This window comes from Lolium perenne, chromosome 6 (genome assembly GCF_019359855.2).
Source record: "Lolium perenne isolate Kyuss_39 chromosome 6, Kyuss_2.0, whole genome shotgun sequence".
NCBI classification, from domain to species: Eukaryota; Viridiplantae; Streptophyta; class Magnoliopsida; order Poales; family Poaceae; genus Lolium; species Lolium perenne.
In genome coordinates this window covers 107,535,641-107,543,710 of record NC_067249.2, presented here as the reverse complement: position 1 = coordinate 107,543,710, position 8,070 = coordinate 107,535,641, and the positions used below count along the sequence as shown (strand labels likewise).

Below are 8,070 nucleotides of genomic sequence, written 5' to 3'. Positions count from 1 at the left end.
GTGAGAGCATAATCCATGTTTAATTGCTATTTTGAATAAGCCAACAATATGCAATATAATCCAATACAAAATAATTGTTTTAAACGAAATAGTGGTGTAATAATCATTGCACCAGATCTTAATAAAACTCACAAATGAAAGATCTGCAAAAATAAATAGAATTCAAATATGAAATTCAAATAGGAAATATAAAACAGAAAATGAAAACAGAAAAAGGAAAAGAGGAGAAAAACCTTACCTTGGCTCACCTGGCCGTGGCAGCCCAACAGGAGCCCAAGGTCCAGCCCACCTCGGCAGCCCATCGAGCACCCAAACCGCAGCCCAAGCACCAGCCCAACAGGCCAAACCGTACCCCTTCGCTTAGAAAAAATTGAGGACGAGTTCGTCCTCATCCTCTTCGTGTGCTGGAGGCCAGCACGAAGACGTGCTCGTCTTCCCTCTCGCGCTGGCGGCCTCCCATCGTCCGAATTCGTGACGAGGCTCATTTCTGGAGCTGTATAAAACCCTAAATGACAAACCCTAGCTCCGTTTCTCCCTCTCTCTGCTCAAATTTCCCCAAAACCGAAACCCTAGCTACGCCGGTCACCATCACCGCCGGCGATTGGAGCACCCCCGAGCCAAGCTGGGCACACCAGCGTGATCGCCATCCTCGACATGCCCAGTCTGCAGTAGGAATCGAGCCGAGGTGCCCCTGAGCGTCCCCGTCGAGCTCGTCTCTCCGACGGCCGGCGACATTAAATCCGGCGAACCAGACCACCGCAAGCCTCGCCGTCAAGCCCTACGTGCTCCTGGTGAGCCACTGATCCTCCTAGTATGCACGCTTTGCTCGATTGCGTTCCGAATCGTCGCCGCGCCGTTGAACCGTGAGCACCGCCGCATCACTTCACCGGCGAGCTTGCTCCGGCGACCAATTCGGGGAGGCGTTGGTACCCGCATGTTCGCCTCGACGCGCTGAGTCTCGTAGTATAGGTAGTTTGGCCGCGCAAGCGCTGTATCGCCGGCGACCACCGTCACTGGCCGCCGGTGACAAACATGGTGGCCACATCACTGCCACCGAGGCAGCCAACGTGGTCACTGGCCCACGAGTCAGTCCCTGGGGGTAGCACTAGCCCGGGTGCATTCAGTAGTTTTAGCCATTTTCCTTTATTTCAAATTATGTAAATTGCTGAAACTTCACATAAGTTTATAAAATCCAATTTAATTCAGAAAAATACAAATAAGATATCAAAATTCTTATAAAAATAAAATATATCCAATAAAAATACAATATGAAATTTTTATTTTTAATAAAAATTTAATTATTTAATGCTTATTATTTAAGCCTTTTATTCTAATTCTAAATTCAATAATAAGTAAAACTTTCTAAAAATAAATAAAAACAATTTAGAAAATAAATGAAACACTAAAATTAATTCATTTTTAATCCATAGTTATGAACCTAGAACCTAACTTGTTTGAGTGTGTGCACTAGTAGCACTAGTGCATGTATCGATCGAGATAAATAAAACTAGTTAGTAGCATCCATGGATTCAAAATTGTTGTAGCTAAGTTAGGTGCATCGTACATGCATGTATACGCAGAAATCATGCACTAGTAACGTGAAACAATTTTGTTTAGAAAGGGACAACGTGCCAGCATACTAGAGGTGTTGAGGCATGTCGGCAATAGTCGGCCCTGCCTTGCGTGGAGCTGTTTTAGCTCAGAGAAAGGAAAGAGTCAGCTCTTTCGTGTCGTCTAGGCAGAGAAAGCAAATACTGATGGAGCACGTATCTGTCCCAACTAGTTTACTTAGGATCGAAGGTGTAGATATTTAGCTGTGCATAGCTGGTGCTATTCCGTATAAATAGCTGCTGCTAGCCACTTCACACATATGTCACAACGCTTAACCGAGAGAAGAAGAGAGATCGAGAGAGTCGAGGTGAGAGCATGAAAGAAGAGTAACACCAGAGATAGTTGCCAATGAAAGTATACCATCATACATGCATAAGTACAAACTAGCATATATGTTGAGCAAAGAGCGAGTTGATAAGTAGCTGTCGGTTTCCATCCATGCCGAGGATTATCGGTATATTGGAATCCTGTTGATATACTGAGTATGTCAAGCAGGACTATCTCTAATAGAGGCAAGCAGTTCTATATTCTCTTATATATTTGTGTAAGATATGAATTTCTCTGTTAGAATTGATAATAGAAGTCAAATATAAACCCTAACATGTTATTCCCATGTCATGAACCTATGATCAACCCTAGTAATAACCATGTGTAGTAATTTACTATGTTATACATGTTTAACTAAATCATGCCAGTATTTGATGAATATGAACTCATCTTACTTAGGAGCTAACTAACCCATACTCAGTAAATCAAGCGTTGTTAGGAAGTACTTATTTGTTATTAAGAAACATTTTCTTTAAGAGATTATTATCTTGACATAAATATCAAGTAACCATTAACCATGTACTTTAGTACTAAAAGCTAACAACAGTTCTATACATGTGATGTCAACTACTAACTATTATGAGTAAACGTGATTGATATATTCTATTACACCACTTGTTGATGATTCTAAGATAACCAAACATTAATAAGAACCTCGATTGTGAATCACTCTAAAAGTGCAACACACCCTAAATCAATCATAACAACTCACTAATCCTAAATCATCAGGGTTAGGTCACGCTTAGAACGATTGCATCTCAGATTTATGCATTATTACATCCTTGCCAATCTTTTAAACATCGTCCTTACCGGACGATGATGTTATTTCAGAATTTGGAGTTATTGCACACCGAAGACCTTGCCTGCATAATCTTGCAGTCAAGAAAGGCAAGTTCATCACTTGCTCATGTCATTTGAGTATTTTTACCAAATTACTTGCAAAGTATTATGTCTATCACTATTGCATAAAAAACCAAAACCACTATTTTCATAACTATGAATATGACTATGTGGTGGGCAATGGAACCATGGATTGTGTTGATATGGTGGAGGTTCCATTGCAAGGGTTTATATCCATCTAGGATTAAACAACAAATGTCGCCAGTGATTCTTGTGCCGTAATACCCGTGTTAACCATAAGATCTGGAGTGGGACGGAGTAGTCAAAAGTGTTTCCACCTCTCGTACATCAACGGATGCGCTTACCGTAGACACTTGACCCAGGTTGGGCAAGCGGTGGGGTGGGGATCCCATTCTAATTCCCCACGGTAAGTGGTCTATGATGGGTTGCAGCTACCGGCGAAGGAGTTTGGTTAACGAGTCCCAAACTGTTGTCGTGGTCGGGGTCCATCCTTAAGTGGTATAAGAGGACCGACGAGGACCCGTGGTCGGGTATGCAACAAAGGGTGGGTGTGCGAGGTAGCGGAGGAACATGATTGGCTAGACCTTATACCGGGCCTCACACCAAAGGAAGTGTGGACGAGAACTTAAGCTCGGTTGGCACCAAGGTTAAGATCTCTTATGGGTAAAGCAACACACCTCTGCAGAGTGTAAAGAACCGTGACCTGTCACTCCCTGTTCCGGGATATGGAACTGCGAACGCGGCCGGAAAGGAGCTCCATGAAGTTCTAGTAAACCGGTGAAGGCTGACGGACATAGTTCTTCTGAATAAAAGCAATCTTTTGAAGAAATGGATATGAAAACTCGCATTGGTATTAGACTTTCTGGTCTAATGCTGTAGCTAGTGCATTAAACACCTCTTTCCTATAATGAACTTGTTGAGTACGCTCGTACTCATCCCACTCTTAAATCCCCTGCTTAGATATGGAGGCATCGAAGGAGGATCCACAGTGCAACTCGAAGGCCGAGGAGTCAACAACTACTTCAAGAGACAAGACCCTGTCAGAGGAGTCAGATACCACATCCAACAAGGAGAAAACCTAGTTTAGCCATAGAAGGGAACTAGCTTCCTAAACCTAGCTCCTATTTAGCTAGAGTCTATTCTTAGCCTCTGTAGTTAGTGAAATACTCTACAAATAGAGTTCGTGATAAGACTAGACTACGAGTTGTTCTTTTGGAGTTTATTTGCAGTTTTACCTCATTGTAAAGTAGGAGGCTGTGATGATCTTATGTAACAGAGTCGATGTTGTAATTCTATAGACATGCCTTGGACCCGCATATGTTTCTGTTGTACCACTCTGAGCGATATAATACCCGTGGAACGGTGTTTCATTGGTGTTATATCAGACTTGCATACTACACCATGCAGTGGTATGCCGGGTCACCACACCTACCCACCTCGGGTATGTAGAAGTGTGATGATCCCCAACACCTCTTCTTATATGTTGTTGGTTAATGACACAAATCTGAAAGTGTTATCCCTCTTATGTTGGCCACTTACGTGCTTGCCTTGAGCATGTAAATCATTAGTGACAATCCACCTACACCCCCTTAGTGGAGTAGTGGTGATTCCGACAAACTTGTCGTACCTCTACAATGATGATGTCTCGGTACACTTCCCGTGAGTATGCCGACCCCTGTTTGAATCATCTTATTTATGTTGTCCCTATACATGCTTATCCTAAGTATGTATGATCCTCTTAACACCTCAATTATCATCCCCTTAGTGGTATGATGGCTAACATCATGTAATGTGACTCTTGGTTCCTTCATAAAACTATAGGTTGGGACCCCCCCCCCCCTGGAAAAATACCTTGATGAAAAGAGTTTTTGAAAACCTTGGGTGAGTTGGACTTACCCAAGCGTATGTTTATGAAAGGAAAGGATCTTGGCAAAGATGGTTGAAAAGAAAATCTTGTTTTCGAAAACTTTGGCGCCTAAGTATTCACCCGTGACAATTAACCCGCGCAACCACATTACCCTGGAGTGGGACGGGGCTTAGCTCGTAGTTTGTTCTTCTTAACATGGGACACCGCACAACTATATAAGGGTAAGGTTACCCCTAAATACGGATTGTCGTTGGTGGAGACAATAGTATAACGGGAGGCCTTCGGGGCTGACCCGTCCGAAAGACACTATGGGTCTCCTGGCTTGGCGGTGGAGCCACGCTCAAAGTGAGGTGAGCTGCCACGGTGCCGGGGAGGTACATACTCCATAGGGTAGGATCCCGTGCTAAGACGAATAGGCGAAAGGCTATGTCCGAGTTTTTGGTCATGGCATAGTGATATGCGGGGATGATGCCCACATGATGAACTCGCGGATCTTGTGGGGAAAGTGTGCAAACTCTGCAGAGTCAAATCTATTCGAATAGCCGTGTCCGCGGTCATGGACGGTTGGAATGGCTGTTGCTTAGCCTAAAGAGTTTTGTTTTATGAAAGTGTTTGACAAAGGAAAGGAAATAAACTGGGTTACTCCCTTCCTAGTGTTTTATGTTGTAGAATTCTTTTGAAGTATCTTCTTCAACAAATATATAGAGATGTCATAGGATCTCCTTAGTGTCCCCCTTCAACTGTGATGTTGGGATGCTACATCCACAAGAGAAACTATTTCTCTTTCTCATGCTACATCCACAAGAGAAACTATTTCTCTTTCTCATGCTACATCCACAAGAGAAACTATTTCTCTTTCTCATAGAAACTACTTCTCTTTCTCATGCTATTTCCACTGGAGAAAATTAGCTCTTCCCTCTTGTCATCTAGATTAGCACTTGTTATCTTGCAATTCTTGCAAAGTACCTTCTTGATGGTTTGCGAGTACAATTCCAAATGTACTCACGGCTTTGTCCCTGGCTATTTACTTGGCCAGACTTGGAGGAGTTCGACTAATGAAGAAGGATTTTGGATGACATCTATGCGAGCTAGGAACGTTCTCCCGCCGCTGCCCGTAGGGTTATGGCAGATGACTTGGGTACTGCGTTGCTGAAGTGATGTTGCTACTCTGATGTTTACTTAGGCCCATTCGAGGCTATTATGTAAGTATTGGTCATGTGACCTCATTGTAATTTCTTATTCCGCTTTGTAATGGATGGTGTATTTTGATATCAGTTCGGTTATGTGTTCATGACGCACTGATCATGGGACCGTGAACTGTATACATAACAGGGTATTTCGGACAGCTAGTCCGGGGTCCCCACAATTTGCATATTAGTTTTGGACAATATCACCTAAATAAACTAGCCATATTGTCCATTAATTAAACTAGGGCATCCTCATACAAAGTGACCACACCATTTTATTGCAGAAACAATTAGTGCAAGTGAAATGTGAATTATAGCAATTGGAATTACTTAAAAAATCAAATTGGTTGATTTTTAAGATTTATTTGAAGTCACAAAAGTCCCTGCCTTGTTATTTATGTCACATTAATTCTACCCAAGATTTTGAAGTGGGACTAGTGGGGTTGGATAGATCTTTTCTCTAGCTTTCCAACAACATAAAATTCATCAAATTTGGTTGGGTAGATTTGAAAATATTTAATTTCTAAGATAGGACCAGTATTTAAATTTCTCTGAATTAATTTGACAGGATTTGAGAGATGGGCCGGCGGGAAAAAGAATGGGCCGAAAGATTTGAATCTCAGGATGGCCAGCCCAACTAATGACGCGGGCCAGCTGACAGCAGGCCCCACCCATCAGCGAGCCAGACTTACCGAATCGGTATGCTGCAACGTGAGCCGTTGGATCAGAAGGGGATCGAGCGGAGGAGTGTCGTCGTCGTCGGGGGGAGGAGCTTGCTGGAGCGGCGGAGGTAGGGGGTCGGCGGCCAACCGGAGCTCCGGCGAGGGGCGGCGCCGTTGCGAGGAGACGTTGTCGTCGTCGGCGGGTGCGCTGGTGCCAACGGCGAGGCCTGAGGTGGAGTGAATCGACGCCGGTGATGTGCTACTGGTGCGGCAGACTCCGGCCAAATTCCGGCGGTGGAGGACCAAATCAAGGAGGGGAAGTGGTGGAGGAGGATCAGGGAGAGGAGGGGAGCAGATTGGTGTGAAGAAATCGAGCGCGCGAGCTTCCCTTTTATAGGGTTTGAGTTGGCCGTGAGGTGGGCGGCGAGAGCGACAGCAGAGCGGCGGCTCCGGCGAAGGAAGGGGGTCGGCGAGGTAGGCGCGAGGTAGGCGGCGTCTAGGCGGTGCCAGAAAGCTAGGGTACGAGGTGGGGATGGTCTGGCGTGCGCGTGCGATGGCGACGTTATGGCAGCAAGGTCGCGGGATTCCGGCGAGGTGGTCGTCGGCGACAAGGCTCGCACGAGCAGGGGAGCATGTCCGGCGGGATCGTGTTGCGGTGGCGAGGCTCACGACGCAGAGAGGGGGTCCAGGGGCTGCGTGGTTCGCCGGCGCGGCACGTGCTCTGGGCTGCCCGTGTGCGCGCTGGTGCGATGTCCACGGCATGGTTTTGGGCAGCTCTGGACGCGTGTTCTCCGGCGAGGATCTGGGTGATCTCATGCAGTAAAGGGGCTAGGCAGCATTAGGGCAGTGTGGTGGAGTAGAATGGCACCAGGGCCAGGTTTGGGAGGAAGGAGAAGAGAGAGGGGAGTGCCATGTGTGGCATGTCCGGCATGGCCATGTCCATGGTGTTTTGGCCCCCTCTTAGGGTTGCTATTCATGGAGTAGAGTGAGAGGGGGCAAGGGAACCAGAGGGAGTGCTTTGGGGCAGTAGGGTTGGGTAGTTCACTATTTAGAATAGTGTTGGAATTAATGCATATTTGCAATTTGCCAAATTTTGCCCAAATTTGAATGAGTTCAAATGGTTGCAAGATTTTAAAAGTTGTGTTTGGTTGAGTTGTGAATGACCAGAGAGAATGAGGTGTGGTGGTGGAATTTCCAAATTCAAAGAATTGCAAAATGGATAAGTGTGAGATTGTTCCACATAATAAAAAGTTGCAACTTTACATGAGCATAGAATTTTATACAAAGTGAATTTGCCATGGTGGTCTTTACCAAAGTTGTTCACCTTGATGTGCTCTTGGATGAGGTGCAAAGATTTGGCAAAGTTTAGTTTGAAAATTTTGAATTGCAAGGGCTCAAAGTAGTGATCAGACTAAAAATTGAAGATTTGACCATTATCATATGTGATCCAAATTTGAGTTTGAAATTCATTTGATTTGTGTTTCTTTGATTCCAAAAGTTTTAATAAGTGTTTAGTATTATATTACAACTAATTGTGAAGACCAAAATGGTCTAG

General features: G+C 44.7%; 1 long non-coding RNA gene across 1 annotated transcript; it reads left to right on the top strand.

The window, feature by feature from the left end:
* The first annotated feature begins 1,431 nt into the window (after positions 1-1,431).
* LOC139831993 (uncharacterized) lies at positions 1,432-4,127 on the top strand. The gene is made up of 3 exons (XR_011746415.1): positions 1,432-2,123; positions 2,770-2,826; positions 3,760-4,127. It is a non-coding gene; the product is annotated as an uncharacterized lncRNA (long non-coding RNA).
* The last annotated feature ends 3,943 nt before the right edge of the window (positions 4,128-8,070 follow it).